At 41.7% G+C, this 17,482-nt stretch overlaps 1 pseudogene; it reads right to left on the bottom strand.

The window, feature by feature from the left end:
- Positions 1-10,700: 10,700 nt before the first annotated feature.
- On the bottom strand, positions 10,701-11,164 carry LOC134384150 (ADP/ATP translocase 3-like; annotated as a pseudogene).
- Positions 11,165-17,482: the final 6,318 nt, after the last annotated feature.

The following is a 17,482-nucleotide window of genomic DNA, read 5'->3' as shown; positions in this document are numbered from 1 at the left end:
GATGGTCATTTAGGTTGGTTCCAACTCTTGGCTATTGCAAATAGAGCTGTGATAAACATGGGATGCAGGTATCCCTTGGACATGGTGATTTCCAATTCTTTAAGTATATATCCAGCAGTGGGATTGCTGAATCATGTATTGCATTGTTAATGTTAAAGGGCTTCTTTTTGCTCAATGAAATCTTTCTAAGTTGACTTGAGTTATAATGGGTTCTCTTTATATTTTCCCAGGTGTGTAACAGCATCTTCTCCATGAATATTCTGATTCAGGGTCAAGTCATTTTCTCATTGCAAGGTGGATTGAGGTCATGGGGAGAGGAAGAGTTGTGCAGCCTCACTACCCAACTTTTAAATTGTGACTCAGACCTCTATTAGATGATCTGCTCTCTGACTTTGAGCTGGTGACCCCATCTTCCTGTGTCTCAGTGTCCACCTTGCTAGAATAATGACAATACTGCCTCACAATGTAGTCACCAATTTTCAGCAAGAGCATGGAAGTCTGTAGAATGCCTGACAAAAGATCAGAGATTTTTTTTAGCAACTCTAAATTCATTTTTTTTCAGGGTAGAAATAATAATACGAGTATATATGCCACAAAGATTTACTAAACATTTACTGGCTAGCAGGTACTCTTCTAGGCAGGAAAACCATCAATGAACAAAACAGACAAAGATTTTGGCCCTCATGGAGGTTAAATTCTTGTGAGAAGACCAATAGTAGATAAGATACCTGAGTAAAATATTGATATGTTAGTTATAGGCACTAAGGAGAAAAAGATAAAGCAGGTTGTTGAAACGATTAAGTAAGACAACACAAAATGTGTCTATCCAGTGTATGGCACATAATCAATAGACCATTAATAGTAATTATTCACATCAATCATTTGTTCATTATTTCACACACTAATTCAACATCTGTTGAAACCACACTTTAGGCTAAGTACAGAGGCTGTAATTCTTGGGTGCTTCTGGATTTTGAGGCATAAAATTTACTTATTCTTATATTTATTGAGCTCCTGCTTTATATGGCACTTTGCTAAGTGCTAGAATATAGAGATGAATAGAATAGGTCTATGTCTGCAAGTTATCCATAGTCTTCTTGCTCTGTTGACTGTTTCCTTTGCTGTGCAGAAGCTTTTTAGTTTGATATAATCCCATTTGCTTATTTTTTCTTTTGTTGCTTGTGATTTTGGGGTCTTATTCATAAACTCTTTGCCCAGTCCTACTTCCTGAAGTGTTTCTCCTATGTTTTCCTTTAGTAGTTTTATGGTTTCAGGTTTTATACTTAAGTCTTTAATCCATTTGAGTTAATTTTGGTATATGGTGAGAGGTATGGGTCTAGTTTCATTCTTCTGCATATGGATGCCCAGTTTTCCCAGCACCATTTCTTGAAGAGGAATTCTTTTCCCCAATGTATGTCCTTGTTGCCTTTGTCAAAGTTCAGTTGGCTCTAAGTGTGTGGGTTGATTTCTAGGTTCTCTATTCTGTTCCATTGTTCTGAGTGTTTTTATGCCAGTGCCATGCTGTTTTGGCTACAATAGCTTTGTAGTGTAATTTGAAGTCAGGTAGTGTTATGCCTCTGGCTTTATTTTTTTTTTTGCTCAGGATTGCTTTGGCTATTCACGGTCTTTTTTTATTCCGTTTGAATGTTAAGATTTTTTTTTCTATTTCTGTGAAGAATATCATTGGTATTTTGATGGGGATTGCATTGAATCTGTAGATAGCTTTGGATAGTATGGACATTTTCACAGTGTTAATTCTTCCAATCCAAGAACATGGAATGTCTTTCCATCTTTTTGTGTCTTCTTTAATTTCTTTCAGTAGTGTTTTGTAGCTCTCATTGTAGTGATCTTTCACCTCCTTGGCATTTTATTTTTTTGGTGACTATTGTAAATGGGCTTGCTTTCTTGCCTTCAAAAATGGGAGAAAATATCTGCAAACTATACATCTGACAAGGGATTAATATCCAGAATTTGTAAGGAACTCAAACAACAGTAAAAAACAAATAATCCAATTAAAAATGGTCAAAGGAACTAAGTAGACTTTTTTCAAAGAAAAGCATACAAATGGCCAACAGGTACATAAAAAAAATGCTCAATATCACCAAGCATCAGGGAAATGCAAATCAAAACCACATTGAGATACCGTCTCACCCCAGTTAGACTGGCTATTATTAAAAAGACCAAGAATAACAAATGCTGGTGAGGATGTAGAAAATGGGGAACTCTTCTACACTGTTGGTGGGACTGTAAAGTAGTACAGTATTTTTATGGAAAACAGTATGGAGGCTACTCAGACAACTGCAGATAGAACTACCACATGATCCAGCAATCTCACTTCTGGGTATATATGCAAAGGAATGGAAATCATCAGGTCCAAGGGATACCTGCATTCCCATGTTCATTGCAACTCTATTTAAAATAGCCAAAATATATAACCAACCTAAATGTCTATCAATGGATGACTGGATACAGAAAATGTATGTATACACAATGGAATACTACTCAGTCATAAAAAAGAATGAAATTCTGCCATTTGCAACAACATGGATGAGCTTGGAGAAAATTATGTTAGATGACATAAGCCAGACACAGAAAGAGAAATACCGTGTGTCCTCACTCATAAATGGGTGCTAAGAAAGACAGAAAGGAAGGAAGAAAGGAAGGAAGGAAGGAAGGAAGGAAGGAAGGAAGGAAGGAAGGAAGGAAGGAAGGACCACAATAATACGTTGAACTTTCAGAAAGAGAGAACAAATCTATGTTTACTAGGGGTGGGAGGAGGGGAGGGAGAGAGAAATTGGGAAGATATTGGGTAAAGGACACAAAGAATAATTATGATTTGTAATAATGAATATGCTAATGTATTCATTGGATCATCACGTGTTGTACACAGGTGATGGTAGTCAATGCTGTACCCCCAAAGTATGTATAATTAATTATGTTTCAATAAAAAAAAGTTTTAAAAAAACTGAAAAGACATAGGAAAATAAGATTCTTTAAGCTTAGCTTACAACATAGTTTTGTAGAACTATTTATTTTAGCTCCAACATTCTAACTTTCGGGTCTGTGAACCTTGGCAAATGGGCAGATGCAGTCCGAAAAAAAAATAAAAAGTTACCCATAGTCTAATGGAATCTCAACTATGACACAAGCTGAAGAGTCATGGAGACAAGAAGAGAATCAGACTGGGGCCTAAAAGGAGATTGGATTTAGGAAATGAAGTGTGGGAGAAAGGTCTAAAGCAGGTTGAAAGTTCTAGGTTGCTTTGCTTAGGCTTCTGGCACAACACACTTGCCGTTTCCTGATGCTGATGGTGATGTCCTTGGATGGCCTGGGCTGCTGGATGGCCTCCTCTACTTTCTCAGCTCTTTCTCTGAAGACACCCAAAGTGCAATAACTGAGTAAGAGCAGGCCAGGCATGTGGTGAGGCTCAAATCAGATTGTTCTGCTGTTAGAGAAGCCTTCAGGCTTCTGTTGGAAGAAGAGCTGTCAACTCCTGGCTGACTTGAAGTTTCATGTGCTGAGAAAAAGATTTACTGGAGAAAATGGGTAAAATTAGTTGAGATTTTTACCATATTTTAATAAATTGAGATGACCCAATTTTGATCTTGACTCTGCCAAGAATTTGTTGTTTGAATGTGGGCTCTAAAAAATGTAGGGGTGGGATTAAATATACTTCTAACTCTAAAAATAATCCCACTAAATGAGTTAATTTAATCACTTTATACTCATTCACATAGTTACTCATCTAACCATTCATTTATTTATTCTTTTATTCATCTTACCTTGTTTTTCAGCATCTTTCTGCTAGGCGTTGTGCTGTGTGCTGCATTACAGTGACGTGCGGTTCCAGTGTTCAAGAAGCTGACATTCTGGCTTGTGCTTTTCTAGAGATTATTTAAATTCTTTTTTACTTTACCAGAAGACATTAAAAACAGCAACAATAGCAATCCTCTCTCAGCCAAACTGTATTGCATAGTAGCCTTGTGAATGAGACAGACAAGTATAAGCCCCCTTTGTTCCCATTCTACAGGGAAGGAAATCAAGGCACAAAGAAATCTATTAGGAGTAGCAGAGGCTCATTACATGCCAGATAGTGGCCTGGGCACTGGTAATACAATGGTGAACAAGTAGAGCGACCAACCATCCCTGTTTGCTGGAGATGGTTCCAATTTTAAAACCAAAAGCCCAGCATCCTGGACTCTTCAATCCTGGGCAAACCAGGGCAGTTGGTCACCTAATATGTTCCACAAAATTGCTCACATGTCACAGAACACTACGTGTCATGCGAGGCATATGAATGAAGTCAGTAAGAAATATTGATTTGTATTAAAACTAATGAAAATCATGCTGGAAACATTTAATTTCTTTTCCCTAGACATCTGAAATGTGTCTAGTGTTTTTCTTCCTGAACCCCAAGTTTGTATGTTTATTGAATAGATGAGATCTGTTTCATAAAGAAAATGGAGATGAGATGAAAACATTGTATTTTGGCCATCTTCCCTTCACTCTGAGTGCTGAATAGCAAGTGCAGGGACCACAAGCTATTCTTTGAAGGATATATTACTTTGATTATCTTTGGGGGATAGTTTTACTTTGGGCGATGGAGGCGGTGGAGGAAGACAATGTTCCCTGGATGTTATCAGCTGTGAAGAAATCACTTTGCATCTCATACAACTCTACATTTCTTGGAGCAGATAGCTCCCTGCCACTGGTTACTTTTTAAAAATAGCACCGTTTTCCATATCTTGGCTATTGTAAACAGAGTTGCAATGAACATGGGAGTGCAGGTATCCCTTTGACATGATGATTTCCATTCCTTTGGGTATATACCCAGAAGTGGGATTGCCGGATCGTATGGTAGCTCTATCTGTTGTTGTTTGAGAAACCTCCATAATGTTTCCCATAGTGGTAATGGGCATGCTGCCAGTATTGACCTGACCATCACATCTTGGGCATGAGTGGTGACAGTCAGCTTTGTACCCCACGAATATTCATAACCAATAAAAAGAAAGACCCCTACAAGAAGACTCATAAAAAAAACCGGCATTGTTTTATGTCGGTTCCTTTCAAGAAAACTGATGACCAGGTCATTTCATCAAGTGGAGAGGATGGTGGGCTGTGGATCAGGAAAAGCTTAGGTCTTTTATATAATTTGAAACCTAAGGATAGTTTATTTCTCTCCTGGGGTTTCAGCATTTCCACATGGAAAGAAACACAGCCATGCCTGCCTCGATGCATTTCTGGTGAGGTTGAGAAGATAAATGGTACTCCCACCCCTTCAAAATGTCCTGAACTCCAGGAAGAAAGGCCCAAATGACCATCAGTTCATGCTGAGACCAGTCTGTTTTGATCAACAAATAATCCTGGACCTGGTCCTAAATCATTTATGACCTTGGATAGATTGCTTAACTTTTCTGAGCTTCAGTTTCCTCATCTACAAATTGGGGGATTTTAATCCTGTAACAAAGTGTTCTTGCAATAATTAGAGATAACAAAAGCAAAGCCCAGCACAGCGTCAAATCCTGGGTAAGATGAATAAGATGTCTGGAGACCTTGGTTTTGACCCCAAGGATGCTAAGCTTTTACTTTATGAAAACAGTTTTCATCAAGATTATACTGACTTTGATGGATCAAATGCTTTCTGGAGCAAATATTACTGATCCAGTTTATATTTTTTTAATTAAATTTCTGTACAGCACAGTTCACTATTATTGATTTTTTTCCCATTGTAAATTTATTGGAATCAAATATTTCTTTGTAAATTATAAAATAAATAATTTATTAATCAATCAATTTTTCTTCCACGTCAAATTGAATGGATTATAGGGTCTGCCACTTCAAGTTTTCTTTTGTGAACATTCATTTTACAAAACGCAGTTTCAGAATCTATTCTTGTTTAAGAATTGATATTTCTGTTCATTCGTAGTCAATAACACATTATACTATGTGGGGTTTAATCCATTATCAAATTTATTTTGTGCCAAATATTTCTACCAGTAGTGTTCATTATAATTGAACAGTCATTGAACATAAAAGACTGAGAAGATAAATAGTACCTGTATACTTTTTTAAAGCAAAGGATAGAGAGCATTATAGCAAGGCAGGAATATGACATGAGTCAGAATCAAAATGGTGGGGTCGTAACATCTTATTTCACTCCCAATCCTTCCCTTGCTCTTCTTCACCTTCGATTGGGCTCCTGACATTGGAATTCACCTGACCCCCTCCTGAGCTTACCTTATTCTTTGCACAGGAATTATTGAAGAGAAGAGCTACATTCAAGTGCTTTGTATCCTTCTTAGTTTTCCCTGTGTACTTCGTGCTCAGTGCCAGCCTCTTTTGACTCCTGACCAGCTGTGTGTTCTGGGATGAGTTATTTTGTTTCTTTGAGCCTCAGTTTTGTTAGCCATAAAAGGGGAAGAAATATATTTCTTACATTTGTTGCAAAGAGTAAATGACAATATGTGTAAAACATTTGCCCAGGTATTGGGAATACATGATAGGTAAAATCTCTGACCACATACAGCTTAGGGATGGACTCAGACCAAAGCAGGTAATAATCAAATTAATAAATTATTATGATCATGATAACTGCAATGAAAGAGATGCTATAAGGGCAAATAAAAGCAAATCTAATGTCACTGAGGGTTGGGAATGTCACTCAAATCCTGGCACACACGATGATTATGCCACATTTTCATATATACGTGTGTATGTGTCAGTGTGTATGTGTATATGAAAACAGTAGATATAAGTATAGTCTTTGGGGGCTCCCAAGCCAGGGCAGGGGGGCCCTATGGGCCTCAGCCATGCCCCCCTGACATCTGCATCCAGTCCCACAATGACCACCAGGCATTTGCTGGAAGTGCTCCAGGCTCCTGAGCCAGGGTAGTGGGGGGGCCAAGGGCCACATCCACACCCCTCTGAAGTCCACATCCAGCTCAGCCACAACCAAGCCATCAATGGAACCCCCATGGGCTCACTAGCTGGAATGAGGGGGGTGCCACGGGCCTTGACCATGTCCCCACATTTCTCCTCCTTCCATTCTATCCCTCTCTATTTTCTCTTTTCCCCATCTCTCCAACTGCTCCCAACATCTTAGAATGTTAAAAAAAAAAGTAATAAAAAATTAATTTAAAAAAACAAGTATAGTCTTTGGTATTAGGAAGACTTGAATCCTTGCTCTCCCAATTATAAGTAAAATTTAGCAAAGTACTTAATTTTCTAAATCTCAGTTCTCATCTGTAAAATGGGGATGACAACATGTCTAACCACACAGAGCTCTCCTGAAGATTTCCGTCCCCTTCCTCATCTTTAACCTTTACTGAATGCTTTCTATTTGCCAGGCACCGTGTACTCAGTGCCTTATATCTGTATAATCCTCATAGTAATCCCATGAAATTGGGACCATTAATATCCTGAGGAGACTGGGGCAACAAGAGGTTAGGTAACTTTTCCAGGGGTATACACTCATAAGTGATGGACGAAGACAGAATTTCAAGCCAAAAATCTGGCTTACGAGGCCATGTGTTTTAAACACGCTAGTCTCATGGAGAGGCAGCTTAATTCCTGGGTGCTTTCTCATCGTGATTATTTATCACTGGGTCTGTTTTCTCCAACAAGGGGATAGGAATTTGCATTATTCCCATCCATCTGCCCAAGATTTGGAGAACACAATTGGTGCTCTGTAAGTGCATCTTGCATAGATGGATGTATGAGACCTGGCAGAGGCAGTCACATTGTAGAGGTGGTGGGTGCAGGTGGGAGGGGATTAAGGACCCTCTTCACTCCCCAGTACCTTCAGAAAGCCTTTCAACACTCTTGATTGCTATGTGCTCTGACAAATGGATAAAATATGGTCCCCTTCTAGCTGCTTGCCCGGTCCATTTCTGGAGAGGTGCCAGCCGCCTATTTGATCAGGTTCGAGCAGCAGTGAGGTAGTTAAGGTTGAGCAGAGTGCAGCCGGCTGAGAAAATGGGTAAATATTTTATAGACTGTACAGTAAATAATGTATACATTCAGAGAAACAAGGTGAATCTTTTATAGGCCTGAGCCCCTGTTAACTCTGCAATTAAATGCTGGTGCTGGAAGAAATAAAAGCAAGTCCCAAATCTCTCTACCTTACAAACAGTCAAAGGCCTGCCCTTAAGCCCTAGGTAAGAAGTTCAGTCTCTGTTCCCTGATGCTGAATTGCTCAAATTTCAATTTCTTTCTGCAAAGAAAAAAAGCCCTTTTTCTTATCCTAATGTGACTTACAGATCTGTATGCCCAAACACCTCTTTATTTATATTTATATTTTTACATTATTTGCCCGTATTGAGTGTCTATGTGAGACTTTCACATATGAGATTTATTTGAATGCTCACAGCAATTCCATTGATATGCACATAGTGGGTACATAACACATATTTGGTATTTTATTTGTTCGTTGAGGCCCTATTTTCTTTCCCATTTTCTTTCCAGGCCCACTGTAAGTGGTGGGATACTATAAGTCTAGAGCATACAATCTAATGGTAGGATATAAATAATAAGCAAGAGTTTCAGATGGAGGTAAGTGTGAGAGAGGAAAATGAAGCAGAGCAAGGGGATAGAGAGTGACAAAGAGAGGCCTTCTGGTAAGATGGCATTTGAGCAGACACCTGCGGCGTGGATGGTGGTGGTGAGAGTACTCCTGTGATTCCAAGGTTTCACAGTGAATGTTGTGTTGCATGGCACAGATCAGGACCAAGGCATTCATTCTCTCAGCTTCTGGCATCTGTACCCCTTTCATGCATCTGCCCTCAACTGAAGGAGATACCTTGATCAAGTTTTGCCCCCACTCTCCAGAAACAGTTCACATCCAGTGACTGGTTCACGCATAGGTTCAGAGACCTGGCTCCCTTGTTTCAACGAGGAACTCTCAATGGGCATCTTGGCTGGCAATGAAGACCATATCACTGGTGGTGTGTGAAACACCAATAGCCCTGATGTGCTCCAGCAGTACAATTGTTAACATCTCAATTAGTGGTGAATGGGGTGGGATACCAGTGGGAGGGAATGCACTAGTCATTGCAATATCTCAGGCATTTAAGAGCTTTGGGGAAAAGAGTAATTATAAGGACAATGGAATTGGATAGTTGAGTGCAATTAATGAATTAGAAAAATGCACAATAAAGGTTGGGGGTGATTAATCACTAATTTATGGCAAAATGTGAAAGTCAGTGGTCCTTCTTGGCAACATATAAAGAGACTCTCATTTTCTACAGCCAGAGGGCAGAACAAACTGTGGCTTAGGCCCAGAACTTAATTATAAAGGTAACAGAGCTCAAGAGAAGATTGAATTCTCAACCACAGTAAACTGGCTACACCAAGGTCATGGCGCTGATTGGGAAGGAGTAGGATCCTGAGACTAGGGGAGCGAACATCTAGGTTGATTGCACATGAAAATCTTGAAATCCCAGATGTCTCAGGATCCCCTTGGTCTGTAGCAATGGCACACTCTTCCTTGTTAAAGGAAAGTGCTTTGCTTGAAGATAATGCTGAAGCCTCTGCCTTGCAAGATAAGCCCCTCCCCCATGCCCACCAAGGATATACCTCTATTTCTCCTCATAGCCACCAGACCAGTGGTTATGCCTAATCACAGCATAATGAAGCTCAGGAAGTACTGGGACTACTAAGGGAGGAAAGGGACTATTCACTGAAGAAGCTGAGGGACCCAGACAGCTTAAATCATTAGAGCTGGGAGGGTACATTTGGACCTTGATCCAAAGAGTGATGGATTCAGGGAAAGCATGACATAAAGTGGGTGGGATAAATGATAGTTTATTGGTATAAAAAAAAATACTATCCTGTGATATAGGATTTAACACCCTGGGAAGGCCCCCAGGAAATGGTACTAATACCCTGTTACAATGGCTCCCAGAAGCTTTGTAAAAGTGTTAGCCAGCACCAGGTGAAATAGGATTGACAGAGCGGCCATAGGAGACAGTAGAAGAAAAATCAAAAAGAAGTGGGCATATTAGAGTGGATGTATAGGTAAGGCCAGAAAACCCACCAGTCAGTTATATTTTGTAGAAAACAGTTTTCCAAAGCAATGGGCACTGATGTGGACGGAAGAGAAGAAGCGTTATCGAAAAATTCATTTGGCTGTCCTATATGGATCTGAGGTAATGGTGGGAAATGGTGTCATAGAACTGTTTCCTTGATGGAAATGGGGATGATAGAATCTCAAAATAATAGAGATCACTTGGAGGCACTTAACCATGAGAAAGAAGGTTGGTATAGAAAGGTCAGAAGAGCCAGACCAACAGAGAGCCATGGAGACAGTGAATAGACAGTGGTATTTCTAGGGGCAAGATGGATGCACAGGCAACATTGGTATTGTTCAATCTATACTCAAAAGAATTAGGGATGTATGATCAGAAGGCTGTTTAATTTCTGGACCTGAGTTCAGATATTCAGACTCAGAATCCACTGACTGAAGGAGAGCCAGGTCCTTTGGAGAAAGAACTCCGCAATACCAAAGAAGTGCATTTAGTAATGATTTCCTCAGAGCCTCTCCCAAGGGACCTACAGCCTTTCAGTAATCATATACTTGGTATAGGGGAATATGTAGATATTTTAGGTTCTGTGTTGACGTTTTCACAGGAATCAGAAGCATTATCAAGGCCCCCCGGATACAGTAGGGGCATATGGGGACCACTAAGTAAATGGAGTCCCGGTCAAGTCCAGCTCGTATTGTGTCCACTGAGATGAGGGCTTGCGGGGAAGAAGCGGATGACGTCGGCCAGGTTGCCCCTCCAGGTGGACAGCATGCCCTGCTCCTTGGGGATGCTGAGAATGCGGTCCACGATGCCTTTGCACTGCTTGTTGGCAGCAATCTGCTTGCTGACATGTTGCAGCTGCAGTAGAGCTCGGCCCGCTCGACCAGGGCTACAGCAGTCTTCGCGATGGCCGAGGTGATGCCTGTGGCCAGGAAGTCCTTGGCGAAGGAGACGACGTGTTCTGCGATGGCGGTGGGGCAGGGGGGCGGAGCGCGCAGGCAGCGACAGCGGAGCGCACAGAGAGCCAGGGGGAGGCGCCGTGGGCTCAGCCCTGCCGCCGCCGGGCAGAAAGCAGAAGGACCTTTTGAACAGTCATCTAAAGTGACAAACTTGAGTTGGATCTTGTGAAAAATGAGCACCATCTCCCAGGATGCAATAAACACGCTAAAACAGTGATCGTTATATGGTGCCAAGTTCCCGACAGGGAGAACTCAAGGATCCAGAAACGAAGAAGTGGAAATAGGGGTGCCTTGCTTACCACTACTTCTAAGGTTCCACATGAAGAATTTGTGCTTTTTATCCCCACTACTCTGGAGTCTGCAGATTTGGAAGTTTGGGTTCCTAAAGGAGGAAAGCTTTCACCAGAGTAGACTCCAAGAATCCCATTAAACTAAGCTCTCTGGCCCCCTTCTCTCCTTACGCTAAAAGACCAGCAGGCAAGAACAGGAATCACTACCTTGTCAGGGCTCATTGACTCTAATCATTATCAGGAGGTAAGGCTGCTGTTACACAACAGGGGCGGAGGGTGATAGGTTTGACACCCGGAAGATTCACTGGGGCATCTTTTGGTACTCCCTTGCTCAGTTTTGGTGGTAAATGCATACGATGACCAGGGGCTCAGACTCCTCATGGATGAGGGACTGGATTACCTCTGCCCTCCTACATAAACCATCCAGATCATCAGAGGTTCTAAGAGGGTGAGGGGGATATAAAATGAATCAGGAGAGGGAAATGTGGTGAGTATCTGTTGCAGCTGGGAGACCAACTGCAGTGGCAGGGACTCATTCATCCTGCTTATCTTCCTTCCTCTTTTAGGCTTCCCTGGGAAAAAAAACCCAATCAGAATCCCAGAGGATCTGTTCCTAGTTGGATTTAACTTATTCTATAAAGCAAGTGGATATGAGAGGTACAGCTGTAGATGTTGTGCTGGCCCTCAGATCCCCTGTTTAGGAGTGGGGCACTTATCCCTCCAGCTGCTGGGTGTCTGATGAGCATCCAAGCTGGGGAAATTTGGGGGCAGAGGAGAGGCAATGGGCTGGATGCGAGAAGGTGGACACCTAATGGATCTCCAGTTCCAGTGGTTCAATGGATGAGGGAGAAGAAACAGCCACCGCTCGAGGCACTTGCTGATTGTTGGATGAATCAATGCTCTCTGTTTAACAAAGAAACCAAGGATGTGGGATGGAGTGGGGGGTAGGGGATGAATCACCAAAAGTCACAGAGTAGTTTGCAGTAAAGGTGGGATTTGAGCTCAAAGATTGTAATCGAAAGCCATTCAAGGTCATTGTCTAGCAGATTAAATAACTTATCCGAGAACCAGAGGCTGTTGCCCACCTGTGGCTCCTTGATGCTCCCTTCAGAATCCTGAGGCCGATTTCTCTAAATCATGTAAATAAGTATTACCTGAAAGACATAGGTTATTTATTTTTTGTTTAATTATTGTTCCTCCACTAGAAAGTTAGCTTCAAGCAGGCAAGGACAATGGCTTGTTCTCTGCTGTATCCCCAGTTTCAGGAACTAGTAGCTGACATGTAGTAGGTACACAGAAGAGAGCTGTTGAAAGATTACTGAAGGAGTCCTGCAGAGTTTACCACACACCCCAGACCTTCCCCTCTCAGCATCAGCCAAACTGGAGATCCATATTTAGGCTCTGTAGCCAGGCCTGCTCCCATGCTGCCTTGCCTCTTGGAAGCTTCCTTTTCTTCCTTAAGTTTCAGGGAGAAGTCTATGCCTCTCTCCCCACCACCTTAGAGACCACTATATCTGTGGTTGCAGACAAAAGCTAGCTTCATTATTTGGATATATCCACTGGGGCTCAGGGTGAATTGGAAAGGGCTTGAGCGATGCATAGAGCACATGGCCACTCCACCCAGCTGTCTTCTCCCAAAATACTAGCTGCTATCAATGGAATCCCTCCTAGGATGCTGGACTAAAGGCTCTACAACATTATTTCCTTGAGTCCTTTCAAAAATCTTGGGAAATAAATATTTGTATCCCCGTTTGGTAGGTGAAAAAATGAAAGTTCACAGAGATGAATTAATTTGCTAAAATTACACAGTAAGTGGCAGAATTGGGTTTTGAATCCAGATCTGTTTAATTCTAAAGGTAATTCTCTTATCTGTTAAGCAGAGGTTGGAGACAGTGTCAATGGGCTTGCTCCGGGAAAGGACTTCTGTATCTAGGAAGCAGGGAGAGAAACAAGGGGAGAGAAGGTCCACCTCAGCAGTACACCATACTCAGCTCTTTGGAATCTGGACTGGCGCCCATACCGGACTCAGTACGAGGCACCTCCAGCTGCTGTCCTCTCTCACTCCCCTGGGGGTCCCCTGGAGTATGTTATATTTCTCCCTGACATTCTTGGAATATTTTATGATTAATTCTTGAGGCGTGAACTTTTTAACTCTTTTCCCGTGGAAGAATTTCTTCTTCCTGAGCTGCATGCTTGATGGAAATTCACAGAATTTATGTGAACAGTTAAAGAGGGATACCCTTTGGTGCTTAGGAATCTCGGAGACTTGCTGAAATCTAATACTTTATTAGTTGGTTCTGGAAACCGTCAAGACTGGAAGGAACCTCATTTTTCAGAAAGGTGACTGGCCAGGGGCACAGACAGAGATAGGAGCTCAGATATTGCTATTTTGAGTCCTGGGCTTTGCATTTCAGCTTCATAAATCCATGGTTTCTGACTTAGTATAGTTTACTAAAATAATGCAGAAATGAGCCGAATGTTTTATTTGGTCAATGGCACTCACGCCTTCACATAATACTTTCTTAATTCTATTCTTAGGGCAGAAAATCTGAACTGAGTGGTTCTTGGTTGTCCAATAAGAGAGTAACACTCCACAAGACAAAAATTGTCTGGAGGCAGAAGTGATACATAGTGCCAAAGACTTGTAAATGTTTTCTTCTTTGATGCTCCTAGTAACTCTGTGAGAGAGACATTATTATTTCTGTCTTATAGCTAAGGGAACTGAGGCTCAGAGAAAGTAATTAACTTGCTTAAGCTCTCACAGCTTGTAACAGCACCAGGATCCAAATCTAGATCTGATTGACTATAAAGCTTGAGGTCTTTTTACAACCTACAATCTCCAGGAATAATTTGGGTTATGAAAGGTTGAACTTCTCCAGAAATGAAAGGACTCCTTGCTCGGCAGCCTGAGGAGTGGTTTGTATTTTCTCAGGAGAAAAGAGGGGGGATAGTGACAGCAGCTATGACACCCCACTCCATTCCCCACACCCCACCCCTCTGACATCATGGATGTGAAGCCTCACCAACGAAGGATCCACCCAGTGGCCCAACACCATGGAAATGAGCCCATCCTCTGGGCCAGGGGAATCAGCCCTTCATCCCAAGGCAGAGAATGAAGCCAAAGGCTGCATGAATTTCAGGCTGGACATCAGAGCCTAGGACCCAGGCGTAAGCTGTTGCAGGCATCCAATAAATTCCAGTAGTTCCATCTCAGTGACTTAAGACAGCATTCAGAATAAAGTTTAAACTTTCAGCCTGGTGCACAAGGTCCTTCATCATCTAGTTTTTGCCTTAGCTCCTGTCTCTCCTTCTCACTCGTACCTTTTCTCCAGCCACACTAAATTACCACAACTTTTCATGCTCCTGGCTCTTTTCACAAGATCATCCTTCTGCCAAGAAGGGTCATGTTCCTCATCTCTGTCTTATTACTTCTTTTTTCTTGTTACTGCTTCATTGTCTGGATAGCTCCACCCATCTTTCAAAACTCAGCTCCTTGGCCATCACACTTCCTATGGGAAGTCTTCCTGAAAGTGCAAGTCTGGTGAGGTGCCTGGTTTATCAACACAATTATCCTCCATTACACTTTTCTGTCTGCTTGTCTGCCATTTCCCTTCGGCTGTAAGTGACCCCAGAGCAGGGACTGCATCTTAATCCACATTGGTGTCCCCAGAGTCCAGGAAAGACTGGTCTTAGCTATGAACAAAATATCTAGAAGAGCTATGGGTACATCTCAGCATGAGAGTGAAAATCCTTTTTATATCTGATTATACATAGAGATGGTGTGCAACATTTATTTCTCCATCTCACCATCTCCTACTTCAAGTCCCATTCACACAGACAGTTGGGTGTTTTCTTTCTCCCTTGCCTCCTCCCTTCTTTTCTACACCCACTTCCCACCTCTACTTCTTCCTCCTCTGACTGGAATCTCAGCTTCTACCTGGAGGGGCAGCGTCAGATCTATACAGCTTTAGAGCCTTCCAGCTCTTCTGAGTGGAGTGTCAACAAGCCAAATCAGCATTTCTCTTCCCAATACTGACCAATTTCTTAGGAAACCTTCCATGTATTTTTGTGCGGATATGACCTTTGTGTCTTTACTCTGTCTTACAAATAATCTCTCCTCTGCAAAGGATTTGTGGCAGGAGAAAGAAGGAAGTGAGGGGTAAGTAAAACTCTGTTTTAGTCTGTCTGAGCTGCTATAACAATGTACTATAAACTGGGGGTCTTACATGCAATAGAAGTTTATTTCTCACAGTTCTGGAGGCTGGAAAGTCCCAGATCAAGGTGCCTGCAGATTCAGCATCTGGTAAGGGCTATCTTCTGGGTTGTAGAATGCTGACTCTCACTGTGTCCTCACATGGTAGAAGGGGCCAAGGTGTCTCAGGCCTCTTTTATAAGGCTCTGTTCATGAAGGCTCTGCCCTTGTGACCTAATCACCTGCCAAGGCTCCACCTTCAAATATCGTCACTTTGGTGACTAAGATTCACCAACATTCAGACCATAGCAATGCTATCTCTCATGTAAACTTTTTTTTTTTAATTGAAACATAATTGAGTATACATATTTGCAGGCTATAGAGTTAAATATCAATACCTGTGTACAATATGTGGTAATCAAATCAAGATAATTAGTATATTCATCATTACACAATTTAATCATTTTTTGTGGCTCTTCACCAATTTCTCACTACTTCCCCACCCCCTTCCCTCCTCTGGTAACATCAGTTCTGCTCTCTCCTTTTGGAAATTCAATGTATTCTTGTGATTGTTGTATCTTCCTTTCTTTTTTATTTATTTATTTTTTAAATTTCCACTTATGAGTGAGGACATGTGGTATTTCTCTTTCTGTGCCTGGCTTACTTCATTTAACAGAATTTTCTCTGTTTTATCCATGTTGTGTGAATGGAAGAATTTCATTCTTTTTAATGGCAGAGTAGTATTCCATTGTGTAAATGTACCACATTTTTCTTATCCAGTCATCCATCAGTGGACATTTAGGTTGGTTCCAATTTTTGTCTATTGTAAATAGAGCTGCTATAAACCTTTCACATAAATATTTAATGTGCAAAAGAATGGATGGGTGGTTGGATGAATAAACAATGACTGGCAGGTTGAGTGGGCGACGTGTTCCTGGTCTGGCCATGATCCCTGGTACTGTAGTACTTACTGATTGTGCTCTGCTTGCTCCCTAGATACGGTCACTGTCTTGAGCCCTAGGACCTTGAGCTCAAATACTGATTGGGATTCCATTATTTGCAGAGTCCTACTGGTGCTAATCACTGACCCAGACTTTCTAATATCTCCTGACCCTGGGTTCTGCATCCATAGGCTTACCTGCTTGTCAGTGCTATTCCCTCCTTGTGAAGGAATTCTCAAGTGGATGTTAGTTCATTAACAAATAATGACTGAGTATCTGCTAAGTGCCAGGCCCTCTCCTGTGCTTTTTCTCAGCTATGACCTGCTGTCACTATAGTATCTCAGAATCTCACAGTTCCACCCATAAGGTTGGACCTCCCCCCAGAATTTTTAAGTGCCCTATTCCTGGCACCTGTCCACCTAAAGGGAACCTGCCTGAAAATGGGGCTCCCCCCATCTGCCCAGCTTGCTGTGTTTTTCTAGGCTTGTCCTCCATGAAGCCTGAGTAGTACAGGACAAAAACTTCCTGAGGAAGCACTTAGGAGATGCTGATCGAGGTTCAACTTTTCCCTTTGCCCAATCCTGCTCCCTCCCCGCTCCTTGCCCAGGAAGGAACATCTCACACCCAAGAATCAATCTCAGTGTTTGTTTCCTAAGGCCCCAACAGTGACATCATTCACAGACAGCATAGCATTATTAGAAAAAAAATGAGGGCTTTGAAGTAATATAAACCAGAGTTTGAATCTAGTCTCTCCGCTTACTACTTGTGTGACTTTGGGCAAGTTAGTCAACTTTTCTGAGCCTCAGTTTATTCATTTGCAAGATGGGGATAATAGTTTGTACCTCATAGGATTTCTGTGCTGATTGAATGATAAATACCTCTAAAGTGTTGAGTGTACAGTAAGCATTAAATACACATCAACTATTCTCAGTCCCTTGTGTTTCTTTCATCATAACTTAACACACTGTATGGTAGTTACAAATTCAACTGTTAGTTTCTGTTTCTTGAAGTCAGGGACCATTTCTTATTCATCATTTTGTTCTTTGTGCCTAGCACAGATCCTGTAGATAGTATGCTT

Source organism: Cynocephalus volans, chromosome 8 (assembly GCF_027409185.1).
Source record: "Cynocephalus volans isolate mCynVol1 chromosome 8, mCynVol1.pri, whole genome shotgun sequence".
NCBI lineage: Eukaryota > Metazoa > Chordata > Mammalia > Dermoptera > Cynocephalidae > Cynocephalus > Cynocephalus volans.
This window is presented reverse-complemented; position numbering and strand designations above follow the sequence as displayed.